The sequence below is a fragment of the Protopterus annectens genome, chromosome 2.part0, assembly GCF_019279795.1.
Source record: "Protopterus annectens isolate FY-2018-M chromosome 2.part0, PAN1.0, whole genome shotgun sequence".
Lineage (NCBI taxonomy): Eukaryota > Metazoa > Chordata > Ceratodontiformes > Protopteridae > Protopterus > Protopterus annectens.
Window position 1 is genome coordinate 1,684,173,009 of NC_056728.1, and position 17,659 is coordinate 1,684,190,667.

Consider the following 17,659-nt stretch of genomic DNA (forward strand, 5'->3'; position numbering starts at 1 on the left):
CCATTCTACACAATAAACGCACACCAGTCCATTCAAAATAGGCATACATTCATTCACACACTTCTACCATTCATTCACACACTTCCCTACCTACCATTCTAAACAATACTTCACACTTACCCGTCCTTGCTGCCCATTCTCCATAACGTTAATCCAAATGCCCGCGCAATAATCCATAGTCCCGCGATCCAAACCCTAATCCACAATCCTGATGCTGACTGCTGCTGTTGCAGTCCGGCCCAGACGCGTTTTCCCAGCGAGTCTGTGCACTAGACGTCTCCTATGTTTCCCTACTTGGACTGCCTGGAGCATGCGCAGTAGACTCGCAGTAGTCTGGACTACTGCGCATGCACGAAGTCCGCGAATTTTAAATTTTTTCTTTTTTTTTTTTTTTGTTGAGGGGGCTGAAGACCGGCAGCCCGATAGCACGGGCCACCCCTGCCCATAGTACCTTTTTAGGCAGTATCTCAGGGGCAAAATTCCCAATGTAAAAACTCCATCTAAAAACAACCTCAAGGTTATGCTGCTAAATGCTAGGAGTCTTAACACAAAACTGCACTCATTGGAAGCAGTCCTCATCTTGGAAGATGCAGGCATTTGTGCAGTCATAGAGACCTGGTTCAGGGGCTGTGGAGAGCAACCCAGCCATACCGGGTTACACCTCTTTCCACACGTTCAGACCACAGACTGAAAGTGTGAAAACTAAAGGAGGCCGTGTATCAATATTCATTAAAGATAAATACACCTCCAAATTGGTTAAACAATATGATTCCCTGGAGATATTTCAGGTGCATTTAACTGTTGGTAGGACACCTATTCAAGTCATTACCAACTGCAGGACCCCCTCCATAAACCAGAACACCCATTCTGCCTATTTGGATCTACTTGAGTATATTAAGATACATCTGAACACCATGGTTTTCTGTGACATTAACTCCTCATCTATTGACTGGGTAAATTACTCATGCTCAAACTAACTTACCCATAGGTTTCTCACTTTATTGACAAGGCCCTGGACCAGCTGGTTGACACCCCCACAAGGGGTGCCAGCATCCTGGATCAGTTGCTTACCAATATGGGGGACCACTGTAGCACCCCTACTATAAGGTCTTCCCTGGTCAGATCTGACCACAGATCTGTCTCATTTGAAGTAACTATCACACCTGACACCCCAGCAGTAATTAAACTAAAAAACGTCTCCAAAGCAGATTATAACCTCTTGCGGGATGGTATAATAGCTTCACTGCAACCACCCCCCCAAGATGGAACTGCCAACTAAGCCAAGTTCTACACCAATGCCATATATACACATCTGTATAACTGCATTGTATTGGCCATACATGACTGGATCAAAACAAGCTCCTCAAGGAAGAGCAAACTTGCCTGGTGGACAACTGCTATTAACAGGCTTTACAATAAGAGGAAGAAATTGCTGTCTAAGAGTAACAGGGAGTGAGCCCTAAACTGAAAACATTCCATCCTCATTTTAAACAAATGAATAAGACTTCTTGTGAAGTTTTCCAAAGCAAACTATAACTACAATTTAGTTTCCTCAACTAAAGACAGCCATAAGGCATTCTTTAGTTACATCCGTAATCTAAAAGGAAAGCCCCAGATTTGTATTGAACTGGTAGTTAATGATACCACATATACGGAGCCTGTGGACATAGCTAACCTGTTGGCTGACAGGTTCTATGAAAACTTCACTCCCCTGTCTCCGCCACATGTGCCCCATGGCATCCCTACCACCAGTCCCCCTACCTTGCATCTCTAAAGAGCAGGTCATAAACACCCTCTCTAAGGCCAAAAACACAGCATTTATGGGACCCAATAACATCCCAAGCTGCATCCTACTTGAGCTCCAACAAAAATTAGTAACACCATTGGGTATTCATTTCAGTCATAGTCTAAGCACCGGCTTCATCCCAGCTGAATGGAAAATGGCCACCGTTATTCCCTCACACAAAGGTGGTGCTTCCACCGACCCCAGGAACTACAGACCTTTTAGCCTGACTAGTCTTAGCTGCAAGACCATGGAGAGAATCATCATAGACCTTATCAGCAAAGATATAGGTAATCTCCAAACACTTGACCCTACTCAGTTTGGATATGTCAAAGGGAGATCATGCCTGTTAAACCTGGTGGACTACTTCAAGACAGTCACCAAGACCCTGCACGAGGAGAAATCAGTGCATACAGCCTATCTAGACTTTGCCAAGGTGTTTGACACTATCCCCCACTCAGGCCTCATTGACAAACTCACCCAGCTAGGTATTAACCCTTATATGGTTAGATGGGTCACTAACTGGCTCACTGATAGAACTCATATAGTCAAAATAGAGGAATCCACTTCCAACAGCAGATCTGTAACCAGTGGTGCTCCACAGAGATCAGTCCTGGGACCTCTACTGTTTGGAATCTATTTCTTTGAAGTACAAGCTAAAACTAAAAGGTCTGTGGCTGACAAAGTTTGCTGATGACTGCAAACTGGAAGAGGTCATAGAATATCCAAATGATGTCAACATCCTACAAGAGGTTCTTATACAAACAAATGATTGATGCCAAAGTCATGGCCTTAATCTCAATGCAAAAATGTATTATCATGCCTTTCAGTAAGGGCGATGTTCCTGATAACTACCACATCAACAGCAACACCTTAAGTACGCACTCAGTGGTGAGAGACCTGGTCACACAGATTGACAGCAATCTTAACTTTGGCCACCATATCTCCACAGTGGTAAGAAGGGCATTCTATTTGGCTCCTCTTATAAGTAAGGGCATTGCCTCCAGAAAAAAAGAAGTTATAACCTCCATGTACTCTTCCCTCATCAGGCCAATAATGGAGTACAAAGCCTCTTTTGGTATGTACCTTTCCAAGAACCTGCAGCAACTGGAGAGACCACAAAGTTTCCTCACAAGGAACATTCAATGTCTTCAGGATCTGTCTTATGTGAATCATTTGAAATCACTGTCACTTTATTCTGTTTCATACAGACTACTCTCATTTCCATAAGTCAAACTGTACATGGGTTACTCACTTGAAAGACCTTAACCTGTTATGCGACATTAATAGAACCTGCTGGAGGGGCAGATTTGTCTCCCAGAAGTTACCACACTTTTGGAACAAACTCCCACTTCATGTCAAACAGAGCACCTCATTGGCCGTCTTCAAATGCAATCTGTATGATTGGATGGGTAACCGTAAATTCACCCCAGGGGTTCCACCTGTGTCCCTCGAACAGGGGCAATAGGTGCTGACCATGGAAATAAGAGTAGAACGTAGCTTAGGGCCATTAGCCTAGTAACTTCCTATGATCCTATGAACTGCCTGTTTAACTTGGTCAGGGAGCTTTTAGTATGTATGGCTTTGCTCCTCCTATGCTTGGTCAAAATTTTTTCCTTTGTTTTACAACTGATTGATATTGTAATTCCACCAGTGTGGCTTTCCATTTGAGTTTGTTTTATTCTTAATACAAGTGGGCATAGTTTGCTCTATATAGCTATCAATATGGCTATACAGAGATTTTGTAGATAACTCAGCATATGCTATGGTGTTTATGTTGGGTTTGGCGGTGCTTGAAATTTAGCAAAGGTTTGGTTTCACTAGATTACCGGATTTAATTTTTATTTCAAGTAATACTGCCTTATGGTCAGATCTGACAAGTGAAGACATTACACTGGGTGAGGAACATTGGCCCCATATGTTCATGAGTACAAGGTCAAGGATGTTTGTACCCCTGGTAGGAGAATGGAACAACTGTTCCAGGATGATGGTATTAACGAAGTTTAGGAATCACTGGGTTTGTGCATTAGAAGTGGTGTAGGATTCCCAATGTATAGAGGGGTAGTTGAGATCCCCCAGGAGTATCGTATTGGGTTGAAAGGTGAGAAACTCTAGTACATTGAGGTAGATAGTATAGGTTTCCTGGGACATGGAAGGAGACCTATAGGCTGCAATTTTATGGTACAACATCCTGCTTATGGTTTATTTATTTATTGTCATTTATTTACCAGGAAAGTCTGAATGGATAATTTTATTCATTTTTAGCAGAGGCCCTGGCAGAAAAGCTCCAAAAATAAAAGAACAGAAAATAATATACATAAGTGAAAAGTGACATCATATTGCAAAATACTGTACATGTATTAATACAAATATTAATACACAAATAACATAGAATAATAGTGTGCATGTATCTGTCGTGTGTGTGTGTGTACAAACACACACACGTACGTCTGAATTCAGAAAGGTTACTGTCAGATTTACACATCACGTACACCCTGTGGTAACCTTTTCTGCATTCACAGGCAGCCCTATAGTGGTGCTTTTGCTAAAGACACTCAGCACTGAAGTGGGTTGTCTCTGTGGCCATGATACATGCTAATGAGCTAGTCCAGGAGAGAGGCTAATTAGTCATGTGGTCTCAGGAACTTCCTGTAGTAAGGCATTTATGTAGCTGAGAGTAAATCACCACAGCTGCTTCTGGTAATGAACACAGCCAAAAGGCCATCTTCATCCATTGCAGTAGATAAGTGCTGGTGGGTTAAGTAGGCAGGCAGGGTTAGGGGGTGTCTTAGTGTGTGGGTATGCATGGGGCTATGTGTGTGAGTGCATGTTTGAAAGTATGATTGCCTGAGGGGAAGCAGTAGGGGATTAGTGGAGGTGTGTGTGTGTGTGTGTGTGTGTGTGTGTGTGTGTGTACGAACTGGAGAGTGTTTCCATGAGTGCCATTAGGTGGGGTGGGAATTCCGTGTTTATATGTCTGAGTGTGCATATGGATGGGCTGGGGTGCCTGACATATTTCCACACACCCCTAAGCAAATGAGCAAAGCCTGCAATATTAGGCTGGAGATACAGTAGCCACTAGACATATCTCTGAAGACATGAGGTGAGAAGAACACAAGCCACCAAAGATTACACTGTAATCATGTGCCTTATTGCCACTTATACCTAAAGTGGGTTGAGGGAACAACAGACATCATGAAAACTCCATACTGTATGTTATAGAGGCACCAAATTTAAAACAAAACAATCTAACCAGGGAACCACAAGCCACCAGGGATAACTCTTCAGCTGTGTGCCTTAATGTCTTTTTGGGTAGGAATACACCAGCCACCAGGGTTAACACTTTGCATATCATGCCTTAATAGCACACATGGTTGCAAATCATGCCTTAATAGTATTTCCATGTAATGTGGGTTGAGGGACATACTAGACACCAGAGATACTCTATATAATGTGCTTAAAGGCATGTAATAAAAAATGGATCAGAGAACCACAATATACCAAGGCACTATAAGTAGTGCAACTTACAGGCACTCAGGTGAATTCCAGTTCTGTACCCTCCATCCTCTTTTCTGGATATTAGAGTTCTGTACCACAAGGGATGTAATGAAAAAGAAAACGTTAACATCTTAAAACACACAAATTACAAGGGGAGAAAACAGCTTCACTGCCTGCACCCTTGCCATAGCAAACACCAGCATTACAAGCCACACTAACTGATAAGTGCAGGCTTTTTCCTGATATATATTGAGGATCTCAGCATTACTGAATACCTGCAACAGTTAATGAGGTATGAGGGACAGCAACAAGGAACAGAAAGCATGCCTCTCAACCTTGTAGTACATTGAAATGTTCATAAAGGCAAAAGTAATGTTGGGACACAGACTCAGATTTTAATTATTTATTTAATTTTACATTTGTTGACCGGGCTAGTCCAGCTGGATATAGAGGCCTGGGGAGAAAAACTCCAACAACATAAAAGGTCAAGACAAAGACAATAACAGTATAATTTGGTACATAAGTTTTAACAATTATAGTACAAGCCTAAGATTATATATTTTATATTTCAGTAGGAAAAAGGAAAAATTTATCTAAGAATAGATGAATAAGACTAATACATTTGTATTAGAAATGGTGTAGTACAAATCTTTATAACATATTACAAAATTAGATACACCTAGTAATTTATGATCAGAGATACTAAGGTCTCACAAAAACCTAAGAAAGAAAGACTAGAGATCAACAGATAGAGTATAGATCAGCAAACAAGGATGGATTCATTTTACAAAGTCACTAGGTTAGCAGCTTTTGTACTAGCATGCATTAATTGAAATATATGAAGTGTGACTGTAATGTCCGACAATGATTTGACTGTAATCGTCCAGGATTTGTTAGGGCAGGCAAAAGGAGACACCATTGACTCTCTGACAACACAGGGCAAGGTATGAGATGTGTGTACTTGTGTGTGTGTGTGTGTGTGTGTGTGTGGGGGGGAATGAGGGGTGGTGCCATACCGCTCAACCTCTTAGAGCAAGAAATCTGGACAAAGCCATAAATAAAAGTAGGACAAAGGACAAAAATAGGGACAATTTTTAAATATTGCTCTTGCAAACAGAAAATTGATAAAATAACCGGTTTTGCATTAGTATGACTTTTCTGAAGGATATGAAGTCTGAATCTCAAATGTGTGTCATTATTTTCTAACTGCAATACGTAATGATTTACCACTAATTTGCCAGAAAACCACAATTTTATGAAAAATGGACCAAAAATATGAAACAAAAATCTGGGCATTCTGTCAAAATATGTACAGTTGAGAGGTATGAGTGGTGCCTGCACTGATTTGCACTTGTGATAGATAACAGTGATTGAGACATCCTTCCTCGTTGCAGCTGTGTCGTCTCTAAATTTTGAGTCTGTGCATCATGGAAACAGGGCCTTTTTACAGCAGCCATTACCTCAAGCACTAGGGCTCTTTATAACTCTATGGGAAAATGTGCATGTTAATGTGTATCTGTATCCCATGTGTATATCTGCATATGGTCATTTTCATTTTTTCTTCATTTCACTACTGTGGCTGGGAATATATGTCCTAACAGTAGACCACAGCAAAGAAGCTTGGGAAAATATCTTACATTCTGTATAAACAGATTTTTATTTATCTGGGTGCAATACCAGCATTTACCCACACTCTTGGCAGTCCATCAACAGTTTATCTACATCCTTGTCACATATTCAGTGCTACTACAATTCCCCTATGCACAATCTCTGCAGAAGTAAAAGTCATCTGAATAATTCTACATTATAGACATCTTAAATTAATGAAGAGGTTGTTGCTAGAAAATAACTTTATACTTCAGCATTTCATCAACAAATTCAGTGCCTGCTGCCCTTGAAGAATACATTGCCTATGTTACATTAAAAAATGGTAAGCTGGTATATTTGCAATACAGAATGGGTGGTAAGCTGAAAAACAAGTTCATAGTTATTAGGCATCTCATCCAAAGGAGGACATAGCCAGGACTGCAGCACTCCATCCCCTTAAAATACAAATCTACATGCTGTGGGAGTAGAACCTATGGCCCTCTGCATCAAGATGCAAGTATGCGACCTGCTGTACTACTAACAATGCTTTAAAATTCTATACTACAATAATGATACCATTTGCTAAACAAAACAGTTGCACATTTTAAGCAGACTTAGCATGAGCAGCAGTAAACTTCTCTTCCCTTGAAGCTCACAATTCCTTGAAAATAAATTCCACCTGCTGACTCTAAATAGAGCATTTCACTTGCTCTCACACACCTCAACCTTTGCAAGAAATCTGGACAAAGCCCAACATAAATAGGGACAGATTATAAATATTGCTCTCATGAACTTAGAACATTGCTAGAACAGGATTTATGTTACTATGCATTTTATATGATGGACAGAAGGAAGGTTGGTATACTGTGTGTGCAAGAGACCAGATGGAAGGGGAGTAAGGCTAGGTGCATCGGAGGTGGGTTCAAATTGTTTTATCATAGTGTGGATGGGGGGAGAAATGGCATAGGAGTTATCCTGAAGGAACAGTATGCTAAAAGTGTTTTGGAATTGAAAAGAGTGTCAAGATAGAGTGATGTTTATGAAGCTGGAAATTGATGGTGCAGTGATGAATGTTGTTAGTGCATATGCTCCACAAATTGGGTGTGCGATGGATGAGAAAGAAAAATTTTGGAGTGAGTTGGATGAAGTGGTGATGACTGTACCCAAGGGTGAGAGAGTGGCGATTGGAGCAGATTTCAATGGCCATGTTGATGAAGGGAACAGAGGAGTGGATGACGAAGTGATGGGTAGGTATAGTGTTAAACAAAGGAATGCAGAAGGTCAGAGGTTAGTGGATTTTGCGAAAAGGATGGACATAGCTGTGGTGAATATGTAGTTTAACAAGAGGGAGGAGCATAGGGTGACATACAAGAGTGGAGGAAGATGCACACAGGTGGATTATATCTTATGTAGGAGGGCCAGTTTGAATGAGATTGGAGACTGTAAAGTGGTGACTGGGGAAAGTGTAGTTAGGCAGCATAGAATGGTGGTTTTTAGGATGACGTTGGTGATCAAGAAGAGGAGGAGGAGTGTGAGGGCAGCACCAAGGATCAAATGGTGGAAACTGAAAAAGGGTAATTGTGAGGTGGAATTCAGGAATGAGTTAAGACAGGCACTGGGTGGCAGTGAAGAGTTACCAAATAGTTGGGTAACTACAGCAGAGCTAGTAAGAGAGATGGCTAGAAAGGTGCTTGGTATGATATCTGGACAGAGGAAGGATAAGGAGACATGGTGGTGGAATGAGGAAGTACAGGAGAGTATAAAGAGAAAGAGGTTTGCAAAGAAGTGGGATTGTCAGACAGATGAAGAAAGCAGACAGAAGTATACGGAGATGAGGTACATGGCAAAGAGATGGCGAAGGCTAAGGATAAGGCATATGAAAAGTTGTACGAAAGGTTGGACACTAAGGAGGGAGAAAAGGAACTTTACTGATTGGCTAGACAGAGGGACCGAGCTAGGAAAGATATGCAGCAGGTAAAGGTGATAAAGGATAATGAGGGAAACATACTCACAAGTGAGGAGTGTGTGTTGAGGAGATGGAAAGAGTACTTTGAGGGGTTGATAAAGAGAATGAGAGTGAGAGAAGGTTGGATGATGTGGGGATAATGACTCATAGTACAATGGATTAGCAAGGAGGAAGTAAGGATAGTTATGTAGAGGATGAAGAATTGAAAGGCTGTTGGTCCAGATGACATACCTGTGGATGCACGGAGGTGTTTCAGGTGAAATGGCAGTGGAGTTTAACTAGATTGTTTAATGAAATCTTGGAAAGTGAGGGGATGCCTGAGGAATGGAGAAAGTGTTTTTGTACCGATTTTTAAGAATAAGGGTGATTGGCAGATCTGTAGTAACTACAAGGGATTAAATTGATCATTCACAGCATGAAGTTATGGGAAAGAGTAGTGGAAGCTAGGTTAAGAAGGGACATGATGATTAGTGATCAGCAGTATGGTTTCATGCTGGGAAAAAGCACTACAGATGTGATGTTTGCACTGAGAGAGTGTTGATGGAGAAGTACAGAGACGGTCAGAAGGAGTTGCCTTGTGTTTTTGTAGACTTAGAGAAAGCATATGACAGGGTGCCTAGATCGGAGTTGTGGTATTGTATGAGGAAGTCAGGAGTGTCAGAGAAGTATGTAAGAGTGGTACAGGATATGTAGGAGGGTAGTATGACATCTAAAACTCAAATGTCTGTCATTTAGCAACTTCAATCCTTTTAGGAAGAATATGGGGCAAAAAATCTGGACATTCTGCAAAAACCTGGACAGCTGAGGGGTATGCTACCTCCTTCTTATACAGACAATATTTGTTTCTTATCCAAAAAAGACCTGCTGCCTGACAACTATCTACTTGGTTCATGGGGAAGACATGATCAAAGTAAAAAATCAACAGCAAGCAAGAAACAAGCTCAAGATAAATTGCTTAAAGGATTCCTGAACAAGTTATGGACCACAAATGATAGATTGGCATTCTGTTTAGTTTACGGGTAAGCCTGCAAAGATGACTGCAAGTCTCCAACAAAAGATGACTGCAAGTCTCAAACAAATGTAATGAGCTTCTGAAAATATTGTAATCCTGTCCTTTTATTACAAATACTGCCATATGCATTTCAATACCCAAGGCTTATACATTATCTAGTTATGTAAATATTCTCAGCATGGCAACAACGAAAAGGCTTTCAATGCTGGTAATTCTTTAACAGTATGCTTATTAAAGCTTACTTGCATCTTACAATCTCAGACAAGCTTACCTGAGGTCATTAAATCATTGCTACTTAAACAGAGCAACAGGGCACCGTGACAGCATGCATCTCCTGAATAATAAGAAGCATAAATCAACAGTATAAAAATGACAGAAAACCAGAACATTCTGCAAAATCAAAGACAGATGAAAAGCCAAGGTCGTACTTGTGGTCTACCTTGGATGGGGGATGCAGAGTGCACACTTACAGTGCATAACTGCTCCTTGCCTTGCTTGGACACATCCAGAGCCACTACAATGGGGAGTGGGGTGCAACAAGTACGTCACAATTTGAAATGTCTCTGGCTGAAAGTGATGGCTCTGACACTCATACCTTTCAACTTCAGAGCAAGAAATCTGGACAAAGCCATACATAAAACTAGAAGTGGGACACAGGCCCAAAAATAAAGGTCAGTTTTTAAATATTGCTCTTATTAACTTAGATAATAGAATAGAAAGTCTTGCATTAGTACGAATTTTCTGAAGGGTATGAAATATGAAACTCAGATGTCTGCCATTATTTTCTAACTTCAATCTTTAATGACTTGCCACTAATTTGCCATAAAACCACAATTTTATGAAAAACAGACCAAAAATGTGATGCAAAAATATAAAGTTGCCACACAATACAGCTGGGAACCTGTCAAAAAAGGGACACCTTTTTAATATTAACACTGTTAACTTGAGCAGCTAACTCATAGCAAGACGTTGTCCCGTTTGATTCTCAGCTAGAGCGTCTTGTGTGAAGGCATGCATGAATGGGGCGTGCCTTCATTGAAGGTTGTGCGTCAGGGCTGGTAACCCGGTACGTAAAAATCCACTACCAATCATTAGCGGACCGGAGTTCTGCTGTGGCGACCCCTAACCGGGAAAAGCCGAAAGACACAAACAAACTTGAGCAGCTAACAATTTTGAGTATCTACATGCATTTCTGAAATAAAAGTAATAACTCTCATCATTACAGTTATATATAATTGTAAACCCTCCACGTTTTCTTCCAAAATTGCCATTTTGAGGAGGGATTATTAGGGGAGAGCAACATTTTGAGCCAAAATTATGGACAATGGAGAGGTTTGGATATTCCGAATTCTACAAAGCGATTTGCACATACCTCTTAATGCAGGAAATCTGGACAAGGCCAAATATATTTGGGGAACATACATACACTACTGAAAATTGCTCTTGTATAAACTTAAGACAGTTGATAGAACAGGTCTTGCATTAGGATGCATTTTTCTGAAGGTTATGACGTCTGAAACTCAATGTCTGTCATTTAGTGACTTCATTCCTAAATGATTTGCTAGAAAACCACAGATTTTATGAGGAACAAACCAAAAATAAGAAGCAAATATCTAATCATTCTGCAAAAATATGGACAACTGAGAGGTATAGTTCAACCGGGGCTGTCTGAGTTTGCTACCCACCCCCCCCTCACAAAATCATGGTCGAATGGAGCCTCCTCCTGCAGCCATTCCAATGTCCTATTCCTTGGTTATTTTGCCCCATTTACCATAAAACACTGTAATGTGCATACTGCTTTACTTCTGCGATGATTTAGATTTAATTTGAAAGTTTTATTTTGCATTTCACAGCACAAACCCTAATAGATATCTGTTAAACAAAGCAATGCAGTCTCACAATGAAAATAGACTTAACATTAAAACTTCTCTGCCCTTGAAACTCACATGCATTGAAACCCACGTTCAAAGAAAATACATTTTGCCAGTGGCAGATTAACTCTGGGCTGTTTTCAAAATCACAGGCCCCTTAAACATGAAACACACACATGCTCTTTGATGCACCTTCCTGACTGTATTACATAATATTCCTTGTACAATACAATACAGTTGTTTAGAGGGCATTTTAAATTTATTGTTTTGAACATTTTTCCAGTAAACAATGAAACAAAATGCATACACCAATGACAAAACTGCCCAATTCAGAACATTTCCATCATAAAAAGTCTGTTCAACCTTCTATACTCCACCAGTATCAGTAAATATGCACAATCTCTGAAGTAGTAAAATCCACATTAAAGAAATCTGTAACTAAGAGGTTGCTGCTAGCAAACAACTTTATATGTCATTGTTTCATCTACAAATAAAGTGCCTGTTGCCTTGAAGAATAAATTGCCTTTGTTGCATGCATTAAAAAAATGATAAGCTAGTAATACCGTAATAGGGAATGGATAGCAAACTGATAGGTTCATAATTACTAGGCATCTTTGCCAAAGAGGACTGCAGCATCCACCCCCTTTACAATACAGTACAGTATCAGCAATGCATCTACCTACTGTGGGAGTAGAACCCACAGCCTTCAGCATCAAAAGTACACTACCTGTTGCGTTATTAACAATGCAAGCAGACTAAGCTTAAGCAGCACTAAACTTTTGCTCCCCTGCAGCTCTCAGCTCCTTGAAAAATCTACTCGACACCCAGCTGTATCTCTGAACTTTGCAGCACAAGAAATCTGGAAAAAGCCTAAATTTATTGGGGGGGGGACAAAAGGCCAAAAACCATGGACACATTTTAAACATTGCTTGTATAATGTTGGAAAGTTGCTAGAATAAAATGCTGCATTACCACCATACATTTCACTGCCACGTTTTGAACGCAGGGGACCCTGTCCAAAACAGTCAGAGCAATATACCACTACGTCAAATCAGCTGTTTTGTGAAAGAGGAAGACTGAAACTTAAATGGCTACCATTTAGTGAATTCAGTTCTCACCATAGCACAGCTGTCAACCTCTTAGCACAAAACACCTGAACAAAGCCAATAATGGGTGAATACAGCCCCCAAACATTCAGTGAATTCAGTTCTCACCACAGCTCTCAACCTCTTAGCAAAAAACACCCGGACAAAGCCAGTAATGGGGGAATAAAGCCCCCAAACATATTCAGTGAATTCAGTTCTTACCATAGCTCTCAACCTTAGCACAAAACCTGGATGAAGCCAATAACAGGAGGAATACAGTCCCAAAGATAGGGATAAATTCCAAAATATCCATCGTATACACTTAGAAAATTGCTAGAATAAAAGCTTTTGTGTTACCATGCACTTTCTGAAGAATATGAAGTCTGATATTCAAACTGAGGGTCATTTTTTTTAACATTTGTTAACCAGGAAAGTCTTACTTGGAACAAAAGCTAATTTTTAGCAGAGGCCCAGGGAGAAACACTCCAGACAGACATGTTTTTGTAAGATGGAAGGAAACAAAAACAGGGAGGACATGCCGATTCCACACAGAAGGTAAGGCACCCCAGCCAAGAATCAAACCAGAGAACATGTAGCTGTCAGGCAACAATGCTACCACTGCACCAATGCACTATTGGCTTTTCAAGGACACAAATACAGAAACCACAGATTTTATGAGGAACAAAACAAGTATGAGGGAAAAACCTACAACATTTTTACAAATGGTGGTGGGTAGGGAATTCAGGCTCTTGCCACTTGGACCTAAGGTATAGGGTTCAAGCCTTACTCTCTACCCACCACCATGTAACACCTGGGGCATTTTACACACACACACGTCCCATCTTCCATTCACACTACTCAAAAACCTACTCTGAATGTGTCTCCGTTTGTTTCAATTCCCTTCTGAAAGTGTCCCGGTCGTCTTCCATCCGTTTCAGTTCCTGCTCACTCGCGGAGTTGCGTCCCATCTTCAGTGAAGTCCTCTAAACCGTCCCTCTCACTCGCAAATGTCCCATCTTCACTGAAGTCCTCTAAACCGTCCGTTCCTGCTTGCAAATATGATGTCAGCATTCTCTGTATGTTCCCCGCACTGCGCGTGATGATGTCAGCACGACTGGACTTCTTTCTTCTTAAAGAAGAACACCCTTAAAAAAAAAAAAAAAAAAACATTTTTTTTTTAAATTAAAATATTAATTAGTCTGCGGATTCCAGGGGGGTGCAAGTGCACCCCCTTGCACCTGCCTGCGGGCGCTCTTGGTACTAAGTAATGGTACTAACTAAAGATGTTACAAGTGAGCAGGAAAATTTGGTTATAGCTGAAGGTAATACAGCGTAGTGGTAATATGCTCCGTTACCTACACTTGACCATTACATTCAGCATCTCTGTCAGGGAACAGCTGACTAAGAGCAGTCCTACTAATGTTACTACAGTTAGGCCATCAAAGTATCTGGCACACCTGAAGCACAGTAAAGCAAGAGAAATCTGACTTTGTTGCACCAGATGTATGCTGTGTCCTCGAGAGCTGAGGTAATGATTCTTCTTCCATTAGAAAAGGTCACTTCAGTAAGTTCATAGGTTCAGAGGTGATCAGAAAGAAGAGAAGACAACTGACAAGAGCAAATGCAGCTTGTCTATGTAAGTCTGTGTGATGCCTGAGGATATGCCACTGAAGATATGCAAGTTTATTAGGAAACATAACAGTAAACAGGACTCGAAGGTGAGGATATCCTTCACTTGATCAATACCAAAGTGCTTGTTTCACATATGCTTCAGCTTTGTTGCTCCATATAAGAGTGATGTGTTTCTACATTGCTACTTAAAATGTACTTATTTTTATGAACAGGTAGAGCTACCTAAAGAAAGAGTGAAGCAGTATTTTTTCTTTCTTTTTTTTTTTTTTTTAATGATTGTGCTTTTTCCAATGTGCTATGACCTTGGGGGCAGTGGCACTCCTCCCTACATAGGGTACAAGGTGTCTTGCTTCCCTGCAGAAATGCTAGTTTGGTGGTTCTTTATTAGATGCATTTGCATGTAAACTGTACAAGTTTAAGTACCTGTGTTTAGACACTCTGTGTACTCCACCTGGAAGTTTCATGCAGTTGTAACTGAGCATTTGAGGACAGAGCAGCGAAGTTTCAGTAAAACATAGTAGACACTGAAGGTGAAGGCATTAGTGGTTGTTCTTACTCCTGTGCCAAACATTAAAGATGTGGAATCTACAAGATGGTTATTAGTGGATGGGCCCTTCTCCACTTCTACAATAGTCTGTCAATAGATAAATATAACCGCACAGCCCTTTTGGGGATACAAATAACAGCAGTTGTGTTTTTCTTATTTATGTCTTCATGTCTAACAAAGAGTCAAGCATCCTCTTACTCTCTGTTTAATTAAACAATTGCAGACACTGAAAGAGTTGATGTTGACCTGCTGCCTCATTCATTTTGCTTGATTTGGACTGCATATAATGCTGCCAGGCACACTTTCCCATCAATCACCTACATCCTACATGGATGTCTTTTCCAGTGACAGCAGATCCCTTGTTTAAAGATGCAGTCAACACCTTAAATATAAAGTGTATCCAGATTGTCAGCTGGAGGTGAAGGACATGCTTTCTTCTTCTTCTTTTGGCTTTTCCCAGTTAGAGGTCGCCACAGTGGATCACCTGTCCGCTCATGATTGGCAGTGGAGTTTTACGGTGTCAAATTGCCAGCCCAGTGCCCAACCTTCCACAGAAGGCACACACACACACGCACTCATGCCTAGGGCCAATTTAGCGTGTCCAATCCACCTACAGCATGTCTTTGGGATGTGGGAGGAAATCAAAGCACCTGGAGGAAACCCACGTGACCACAGGGAGGACATGCAGACTCCGCACAGAAGGCACCCCAGCTGAGAATCGAACCAGAGAACCTCTTGCTGTGAAGAACATGCTTTCCACCACCAGCTAATGTATGTGTTGTCTTTCAGGAGCTCTATGGAAAAATGTCAGATGTGTTGGGTGGGTTGTTTTTATAGTTGTTGGATTATTATAGCCAGGGATCGCCAAAGCATTGTGGCACTAGGATAATAAAGAAACACCATTTACCACCAATATTTCTGCTAAGCTTTTGTTCAGGCTACCTATTGTAATTCTCAGACTTGTAAATGCATGCCTCTGAATTGCAAAAAAAAAATAACTATGAAAAAACATGGGAACAGTAAATGTTGAATATCTTAGATCTCCTTTAAAGTTCCTTTTCGTAGGCAGCAACCTCCCTGTACCCTCCAATATAGGGGGCATGCCCCTTCTGAACTTATATATAGCAGTTCTTCTTATACCACAAAGAAAAGGGAAGATTCTGAGAAACTGCGATCTCAGGCTTAGTATATTTAAGTTTGCACTGTCGCTCATTCAGTTACGCTATTCCAGGACTCTCATTAATGAGCCTCAGAATAGCTAATGGTTACCTTTTGGTCCAGCCTTGATTTAATGCTTGCTGATCTGGCATGGCACCACTATGTCCATTCCATACTGTGGCGGTCACTGTGTGTTCTCATAAACTGTTGTTGATCATTTGGTGTGAACAGCACTACGTGGTCATTAAACATGTAAACTTTGTTCATGGTATACCTACCTCTCCATGGTGTTTCCCACTTTTCAGAAGTGAATCATTATATGACACTATCGGCATGTCATGGGGCAAAATATTAAATGTTGTTGGGGATAATTTCAGTGTGGTGTGCTACATAATTTTTGGACATATTGCTGCATTTAAACATGTAATTATCTTAGATTTTTTATAAATAAGGCATTTTTGTATTTTCTTTTGATTTTCCTATTGAATTGGTGCAATGTCATGGCAGTCACAAAAAGCCACTCATAATCACCGTTCCAAACATTTCTTGAATCTCTGACAACTGTATTGTAGTTGTAGCAACTAACTTTTAACATATTCTCAATTTATATGAAACTTGGCTTTCACAGACAAATTATGTGGTACACAAACCTATGGAAAGTGCCTTGTCTACTAGCTAAGCTTGTGCTGATTCATAGATGGCTGGCCACCCAGTAGTATAAATATGTAATACTGACCAGCAAGACTTGTGGTACTGCATGTAAATGTAATAGTCCAGGGAGGGGGCTTATGCTTTTAACACCTATAATCAGCCTGCTGGATAGGAAAGTTACATAGTACAGAAGTAGCAGTCTCCATACTACTTTAATTGCCTTCAAGAGCAGTGCAACGGATACATAAGTTTACACTGCTAATTAGTGGCATGCACCAGTGTACCTCAGTGGGAGGGACTCCGCGAATATGTGTGTATGTATATATGTGAGCACTCAGGCATGAGTGTCAGAGTGTCTGCATAAGATGTATACGTTTGTGTCTATGTGTTGTCTCTGTTATCATACAGGGTGGCTTGGTAGAGTATAGCTGCCATATGTAATGCAGCTGTGTTTTACTGTGTGTATGGGGGGAGGGGGTTGTGTGCCTGTTTGTGATTTGCTAGGTCTTGTATTACATTGTAGCACAAGTTAATATAGTTATCAAAGGAACAGTGTAACATTGTTCCATTCGATCAATTCATAGTCATGCACATAATCCCTCTTAATGAGATCTTCACATGTGAGAATGTACATGATAATGTTGTGTCTTTCGGCTTTTCCCGGTTAGGGATTGCCACAGCGGAACTCCGGTCTGCTAATGATTGGCAGTAGATTTTTACGTGCCAAGTTGCCAGCCCTGACACACAACCTTCAACGAAGGTACGCCCATTCACGCATGTCTCCACACAGAAGATGCTCTAGTTGAGAATCGAACAGGACAACGTCTTACTGTGAGGTGACAACACTACCGCAGCACCACCATAATGAA

The 17,659-nt window shown here is 40.8% G+C and overlaps 1 protein-coding gene across 7 annotated transcripts in view; it reads right to left on the reverse strand.

The window, feature by feature from the left end:
* SLC5A6 (solute carrier family 5 member 6) overlaps nt 1-13,917 on the reverse strand; it is a 1,143,936-nt gene extending 1,130,019 nt beyond the window's left edge. For 5 of the 7 annotated variants that reach the window (XM_044061732.1, XM_044061733.1, XM_044061734.1 and 2 more), the window contains exon 1: nt 13,673-13,916. The gene's annotated coding sequence lies outside the window, so the exon portion shown is untranslated. Of the gene's footprint in view, nt 1-13,672 lie in introns of all 7 variants that reach the window. The other 2 variants (XM_044061736.1, XM_044061735.1) reach the window with 2 other exon arrangements.
* Between the last annotated feature and the right edge of the window lie 3,742 nt (nt 13,918-17,659).